This window comes from Rhipicephalus sanguineus, chromosome 2 (assembly GCF_013339695.2).
Source record: "Rhipicephalus sanguineus isolate Rsan-2018 chromosome 2, BIME_Rsan_1.4, whole genome shotgun sequence".
Taxonomy (NCBI): Eukaryota; Metazoa; Arthropoda; class Arachnida; order Ixodida; family Ixodidae; genus Rhipicephalus; species Rhipicephalus sanguineus.
Window position 1 is genome coordinate 125,307,610 of NC_051177.1, and position 8,663 is coordinate 125,316,272.

Consider the following 8,663-nt stretch of genomic DNA (forward strand, 5'->3'; position numbering starts at 1 on the left):
TATCTATCTATCTATCTATCTATCTATCTATCTATCTATCTATCTATCTATCTATCTATCTATCTATCTATCTATCTATCTATCTATCTATCTATCTATCTATCTATCTATCTATCTATCTATCTATCTATCCGCCCACGACTATGTGCTCTCCTGGCTGTTTCGTTAATGGGATATATACCAAATTTGGTATGGAATAACACGACTGCATGACAAATATATTGCACAGGTGGTAGCATCAAAATAATGTCACGTACGCCATGTACGGCATGATTTACATGCCACGCTCATGGTGCGCTCGCGGCCGCTTCGCTAGCTTGATACACACCAAATTTGATATGGCGTGACAGGAGTGTATGACGAACATAAGTTACTGGTCATAACATGCAAATCATGACAGGCATACCATGTAAAACAATATTTACATGACATGGTCTCGGGGTGCTCGCGGTCGTTTAGTGAAATGCATATATACCAAAATTGATATGACGAAATATTTCTGTATGATGAACGTTAGTGACAGGTGGTAAGACGAAAATCATGACTTGCATGTCATGTACAGCATCACTTATTTGCCGCGCTCATGGTGCACTCGCGGCCGGTTCAGTAGCTTGATATATACACCAAAATTGGTATAGCGCGAGGTGACTGTATTACGAACATAGGAAAGAATCTGACTTTTTAAGGGCTCGTTTGTTAGTTAGACATATTATTAACATGAATGGAGGTGGTAACGTGAAAATCATGACATGCATGACATGTACGGCATGGTTTACATTAGACTGTCTTTGTGCGCTTCCAGCCGTTTTGTTAACTGGATGTGTACCAAACATAGTATGGCATGACATGGGTGCGTGACGAACATAAATTACAGGTCATGCGTTGTATATACCAGATTCTACATGCATGCATGCATGACAAACATGCGATATATAGTGAACGATATATAGTGATGAATCATTCATGTCATTCATGACATGAATGATTTCATCTGACTCAAAAACGAACAAGGCGATATATGCAGCTCTTTGCTGGACTGTTTCTCATTAGATTGATTCCCACAATGCGTGGGATCTTCCGGATTGACACAAAACGCACAATTATACAGTCACGTCACGCGCTACCATTCTTGGTGCATATCAAGCCAGTGAACCGGCCGCGGGGGCACCATGGGCTTGACATGGAAATCATGCCTTACATGACATGCCTGCTTTTATTTTTATGTTACCATCTGGTATTTACGTTCGTCATACAGTCACGTTACTCAATACCGATTTCGGTGCATATCAAGCCATCGAACCGGCCGCGAGTGCACCATAAGCAATGAGCATGGCATGTAAATGATGCCTTAGATTACATGCGTGCCATTATTTTCATGGTACACACTGTTATTTATGGTAGTCATACAGTCACGTCAAGCAATACCAATCTGTAGCAGTCAGTTTTCATGGCGCACTGATCGTTATATGTGAGCCCAAAGGCGTCAATTTTACGCCAAACAGAGTTAAGAGCTCCCCGGCAATGTTTTTGGGCATGAACCTTCTGCAGCAACCACGCGAAACAAGCTGCACTAGTGCAGCGGAGACGCCACTATTCCCCGAAACAATATTTGCGAATTCTCAATGAAACGCTTGCCTCACAAAGGCGGGTATCAGTCGTGGGAACAAATTTTTCGCGCCGTATTCTGCGCAGCCACACAGCCCGTCGCTTGGCATCCTTTCTCCCGCTGGGAATAGCAAAGAGGGCTTTGCCCATTTCCCGCCGGTTGCTGCACCCGAAAGCGCAGCATCCAGGCCTTTAACGATGCCTCAACAAGCTGGCGATGAAGTCTCAGAACGATACCAGATGTCGCAATGTTCCTGCACGCTTTTCTGAGGCTATTGGCCGCGATATCGAGCGGAGTCGCCGCCTGGCGGTTACTGGCTGAAGCGCGCCTAGTGTGGATTCCTCCCTGCGTCGTCTGCTAGCCACGTCGTGTTTGCATGTGCGCGTACGTCCTGCACGTTCTCAAAGGGCGGTTTGTTTTGTTACGTTAGCGCGAGTTTAACTGCTCGTACGTGTACCTAACATGGTGTACAGAAGCAAATGGGCTTGCTCGGCTGCATGCGCATTGTAATAAGATCAGTGAGTGCGACTTTCGAGAGGGCTGTGTATTGGTGTCGTATCCTTCGTTCGCCAGAATCATTTCAGTGCTGATGCCGCTTTCTGGTTCAAGCACATCTTAAAGTGCGCTTGGCATAGTACCAAACATGAGGAGCATTAAATTGTGTGTGAATGCAGCGTTTTAGCGACTCGTTGGTAAACAAAAACGAGCATCTAGGCTATGCACTTTCGCGTTGTTGTTAGGTGTATAACTGCGGCACTATAGTTCATCGGTTATGCGATGAGCTTTAGTTGTGCTTCAGATGTCCTTTTATTGTAGTGGTCCCGCTACCACGAAATATTTCTATCACGTGAAGTCTGACACTTCCGTACTCAAACTGTCCCCTAAAAAAAATTACACCATCTCCCGCTAAAGGGGACCATGAGGCGATGCGAAGCCGGAGCACTTGCACCATCGCGTTCGTGTTGGCGATCGTTGGGCATGCTACCGACCTCGCGTCGTGGAACGCGAAGAGGGACGCTACGCGCGTCGTATCTTCCATATAGCATTGCCGTTAATTCTCACAGGGCGAGCGGCAAACGCGGTCGACAGGCGGGCGAGAGGGGGCAGCGTAGGAGAGGAGAGAGAAGGGGAGGGGACGCGCATGCGCTCGAGCTCACCGCGGCGTTGCGCAGGAGAGAATTTCGGCATGTCTAGCCCGCGTTTCAGAGGAAGAGTGGAAAGGGGGAGGGGAGAGGTGGAGGGGGAGAGGGAAGTGGAGAGAGAAAGTGGAGAGGGGTAGGGGAGAATGGGAGGGGAGAGGGAAAGTGGAGAGGGTGAGTGGAGATGGGGTGTGTGGAAGGGTATGCGCATGCGCAGTAAGGGTGGTCACGCCGCACACCACCACCACCACCGGATTGAGCTCCGCCTTAAGATACTTCGCATCTAAAACAGACAATGGAATGACGCGGCAGTGATAAAACGGAGTTGCCGCGCGCAATTTTAACTTGGGGCAAAATTCAAGCAGAACCACCCGTGTGCTTAGATTTAGGTACGCTTTGAAGAACCCAAATGTTCAATATTAATCCCGACGGCGTGCCCTACATTTCTGTCGTATAATGTCACGCAAAACCTCATCCTTTCTTTTTTACATTATCTTGAGCGTTTTTGTGGAGTTGTTAGAAATGGAAGGCAGCGGACATAATTAGTTTGAAAAAAAAAGAAAAGACACTTATTCCATAAAATAACCGGATGTTTGTTGCATCACTGTCGTGCACGTAATCAATCGATCGATGAAAGCTCTGTGCTAAACTCTTACCTTTTTAATCTGTTACTGGAGCAAGAACAAGGGCGTACGCGTTGAACGTCTCCGTGGCGCTAAAGCGCTGTCAAACACGTAGCTTTCCTGACTAAACTTATCAACTGTCCTACAGTTCATGAAGAACTGAACAATAAAAAAAAATGCGTATGCGTATTCGCGCGAACAGTGCTATTGAACTCATTCCACAGGAATATGGGCTGGTATACAAATGAACAAGAAATAAACACTTAAATCGTTCAGTCGTGCTACAGCAGTGCGTAGTACACAAAACACAAGCTAAACACGTACAGGTAAAACAACCAAAAACGTCATATAGTGCGTAAGCGCAGACTGTCATCCAGGCCGAGCATCCCTTCCATCGGCAGATTGCGCTTCTCTTACTAGTAATAGTAACTTTGGATGATCTTTGTGCATCGATTCAACAATGAAGAGCGTATATATTTCCAGTAAGCTGCAATCAACGCATTTTATTCGCCGACAATCGGCTCAAACCGCTCACAACGAAGTGCCACTGTGTGCATTTGTATACGCGCCGCCGAAGGCCTCTCCACACTAACGCGGCGACGGTGCTGCCACCTATAGGTCGTTCTCGCGGCCAATATGGCCGCGAGATCGAGCAGAGTCGCCGCCTGGCGGCTACTGGCTGAAGCGCGCCTAGTGTGGATTGCTCCCTGCGTCGTCTGCTAGCCACGTCGTGTTTGCATGTGCGCGTACGTCCTGCAAGTTCTCAAAGGGTGCTTTGTTCCGTTATGTTAGCGCGAGTTTAACTGCTCATACGTATACCTAACATGGTGTACAGAAGCAAATGGGCTTGCTCGGCTGCATGCGCATTGTAATAAGATCAGTGAGTGCGACTTTAGAGAGGGCTGTGTATTGGTGTCGTACCCTTCGTTCGCCAGAATCATTTCAGTGTTGGTGCCGCTTTCTCGTTCAAGCATGTCTTAAAGTGCGCTTGGCATAGTCCCAAACATAAGGAGCATTAAATAGTGTGTGAATGACGCGTTTTAGCGACTCGGTGGTAAACAAAAGCGAGGCTCATGCACTTTCGCGTTGTTGTTAGGTGTATAACTGCGGCACTGTAGTTCATGATGAGCTTTAGTTGTGCTTAAGATGTCCTTTTATTGCACGGTCGTGGTCCCACTACAGCGAAATATTTCTATCAAGTGAAGTCTGACACTTCGGTACTCAAACTGTCCCCTAAAAAAAAGGACAATGGAATGACACGGCAGTGATAAAACGGAGTTCCCGCGCGCAATTTTACCTTTGGGCGAAATTTATGCAGAAACACCCGTGTGCTTAGATTTAGGTACGTTTTGAAGAACCCGGATGTTTAAAATTAATCCGGACGGCGTGCCATTTTTGTCGTATAGTGCCACGCAAAACCTCATCCTTTTTCTTTACATTATCTTGAGCGCTTGTGTGGAGTTGTGACAAATTGATGGAAGGCAGCGGACATGATTAGTTTGAGAAAAAAATGCCTTATTCCATAAAATAACCGCACCTTTGTTGCATCACTGTCGTGCACGTAATCAATCGATGAAAACTCTGCGCTAAACACTCTTACATGCGTATGCGTATTCGCGCGAACAGTGCTATTGAACTCATTGCTCAGGAACATGGGCTGGTATACAAATGAAGAAGAAGTAAACACTTAAGTAGTTCAGGCGTGCTACAGCAGTGCGTAGTACACAGAACACAAGATAAACACGTACAGAGAAAACAACAAAAAACGTCGTATAGTGCATAAGCGCCGACTGTCACCCAGGGCGCGCGTACCTTTCATCGGCAGATTGCGCTTCTCTCGCTAGTAATAGTAACGTTGGATGATCTTCGTGCATCGATTCAACAATGAAGAGCGTATATATTACCAGTAAGCTGCAATCAACGCATTTTATTCGCCGACAATCGGCTCAAACAGCTCACAACGAAGCGCCGCTGTGTGCATTTGTATACGCGCCGCTGACCGCCTCTCCACACTAACACGGCGACGGTGCTGCCTCCTATAGGTCGATCTCGCGGCGAATAGTGTATTGTAGCACGGGGGTTGCAAAGGGAAGTGAGCGTGAGGAGGAGAGATGTGATGAGAGAGAAATGAGGAGGGGAGAGTAGAGCGTAGCACAGAAAGAATGAGAAAGAGAGAGAGAGAGAAGTGCAGAATCAAAAGAAAGAGAGAAAGAGAGAAGATCGACGAAAGAGAGAAATAGAGAGAGAGAGAGAGAGAGAGAGAGAAAAGATAGAAAGAAAGAGGAAGCAAGCATCGCGTCGTCTAGCGACCATATACAGCACCATTTGGGCAAGTCGCGCATGCGCAGTAGCTAAGCCACGCCCACCGACGGAGACATCGTGCGCAACCTCATATCCTCCGCTCTATAGTGCATAGCCTAGCTGCGTCCGACGGTGTCCAGAGAGTCATGGGGCGTCCTAAGAAAGTGCGTACTCCCGAGGAGGAAGCCGCAGTTGCTCGAAGCTAGACGTGTCGGTCGACGGGGAGTACGAGCGGCGACAGCCCGTGCTTCGCTGTGCCAAGTTTTGCGCGACATAGTGCAAACTGCCCGCATTTTATTTTTTTATTATTTTATTTTTTGCGGTTGAACCCCGATCACATAACAATAAAGAAATTAGCGCACGTGGCAATATTGGTTTTACTTGATACACTGCAAGTAGCACTACACATTTCTATTCCCGTACATATAATGGGAATACTTCATCTGATAATGGGGGACGCTGATTCACTCTGTGGACATCAGTGAGCATCACGAATCTCTCGAAAGATTAGACCCCAATACAAGGTAAATAACAAGCCCGCCAGTCTATGGGCAAACTCAGTAGCGGCGTTTTCTATGAAGAAAGGCGGAAGGACCTTGCAATGCATTCAAGGAGCTTCGAGCACCGATGATAAGGAGTCTACCAGCACAGGAAAAGCCCCAGCTGCTCCACCAAGTAGCTGTAGCACAGCTGAGTCGTTGAACAAAATAAAAAAGAAGTTAGAAGAAAGGGTTTGGGAGGAGATAGCATACGGATTTCATTTTTGTCACGTAGGCCTCTCCAAGGACGAGACCTGCGACTCCCCACGGCAACCTTCAGGCCTGACGCCCCAGCTGAGCCAACCGTCGCCTTCACCCGGAAAGCAGGAACGAGCAGATGAATCGCTGGACAACTCGTAGATCATTGCACGGGCCGGCAGGTAAGCAATTCTGGTGCACTAGGTTTACACGTAGAGGCAGGTGCGTACGTTCATCATAGCGCGTGCTCAACTCATGGCTTGAGTACCGTCAGCTGGCGCCAAATAAAGTAAGATGGATTTCCCGAGATGCTAGCGGCAGTCCTCAACAACTTTTGCATAGAATTTAGCTTCGGCCGTTTTACCGATATAGATAAAATGTAAGATAAGACATTAGGTAAGATAAAAAGCGACAACGTTATCTCAGCTCCAACTGGCGCTGAAAGAAATTAGCGCAATCTTGGGTTTGATGCCCGGCAGCGTTGTGAAAGGGGCATTTAAGCAAAGCTGAACACTATATATTGTCACGGGTCGTGACGTCGACGAAGGCAGCAGTCGGTGTGTCCAAGATGAAACTCTTTATTTGGCCGAACTTGTGGCCGGGAAACGGAAAGTCAAACTACTGCAATACACACTGTACAGGGATAGCGGCGAACAGAGCGTCGGCCGTCGATAAAACTGAACCGCGGCAAGGCGTGTCGGCAGTTATGCATGCGGCATCGAACATTCGAGCCTTATCGCTGGTGCCGCGTTAGTTCGAGAATGAACTCGTCTGTTATGCGTGATCGCGCAAACGCGAAGAGATGAGTCAGTAGCTAGTAGCGCGTCGTCCCGTGTCAATCTTTTCTTGTGTGGCGTTTTATTCGCGTCCCCGTTTCATTAGGAACACTAATTAGTACTCACTAAGCACTAATCAATTTCTTAAATTACAGGGGCGCCTAGGTGCCGCTGTTCTCGTATATCAGTGAGCGAAATAACTTTTAAATGCGAAGCATTTCTTAGCGAACTTCTGCGACTTTGAGCGTATCTATCTATCTATCTAGCCGCCTACGACTTTCGTGCTCTCCTGGTCGCTTGGTTAATCGAATGTGCACCAAAATTGGTATGGCGTAACGCGACTGTATGACGAACATAAATGACAAGTCATAACATGAAAATCATGACACGCATGTCATGTACAGCATGATTTACATGCTACGCTCATGGGGCGCTGGCGGCCGTTTCGTTAGCTTTATATACACCAAAATTGGTATCTTGCCACGTTACTGTGTAACGAACATAAATAACACGAGTTAACATGAAAATCATGACACGCATGTCATGTACAGCATGACTTACGTGCCACGCTCATGGGGCGCTGGCGGCCGTTTCGCTAGCTTTATATACACCAAAATTGGTATCTTGCGACGTGACTGTGTAACGAACATGAATAACACGAGTTAACATGAAAACCATGACACGCACGTCATGTACAGCATGACTTACGTGCCACGCTCATGGGGCGCGGGCGGCCGTTTCGCTAGATTTATATACACCAAAATTGGTATCTTGTGACGTGACTGTGTAACGAACATAAATAACACAAGTTAACATGAAAATGATGACACGCATGTCATGTACAGCATGACTTACGTGCCACGCTCATGGAGCGCTGGCGGCCGTTTCGCTAGCTTGATCAAACCCGAAATTGGTATTGCGTGACGTGACTGTGTGACGAACATAAAAACACAAGTTAACATGAAAATCATGACATGCATGTCATGTACAGCACGACTTACGTGCCACGCTCATGGTGCGCTGGCGGCCGTTTCGTTAGCTTGATATACACCAAAATTGGTATCTTGCGACGTGACTGTGTGGCGAACATAAATAACAGGAGTTAACATGAAAATCATGACACGCATGTTATGTACAGCATGATTTACGTGCCACGCTCATGGTGCGCTGGCGGCCGTTTCGCTAGCTTGATCAAACCCGAAATTGGTATTGCGTGACGTGACTGTGTGACGAACATAAAAACACGAGTTAACATGAAATCATGACACGCATGTCATGTACAGCAGACTTACGTGCCACGCTCATGGTGCGCTGGCGGCCGTTTCGTTAGCTTGATATACACAAATTGGTATCTTGCTACGTGAACTGTGTTGACCGACATAATAACGGAGTTAACATTAAAAATCTGACCGCATGTCCTGTCAGCTGCTTTACGTGCCACGCTCATGGTGCGCTGGCGTCCCGTTTCGTTTGGACTTGTT

The 8,663-nt window shown here is 47.1% G+C and overlaps 1 protein-coding gene across 1 annotated transcript in view; it reads left to right on the plus strand.

Annotated features, from left to right (window-relative positions):
• Positions 1-8,663, plus strand: part of LOC119383634 (DNA damage-regulated autophagy modulator protein 1) — a 92,172-nt gene that overhangs the window by 23,368 nt on the left and 60,141 nt on the right. Inside the window, exon 2 of the mRNA XM_037651901.2 lies at positions 6,444-6,588. The gene's annotated coding sequence lies outside the window, so the exon portion shown is untranslated. The remainder of the gene's footprint in view (positions 1-6,443; positions 6,589-8,663) is intronic.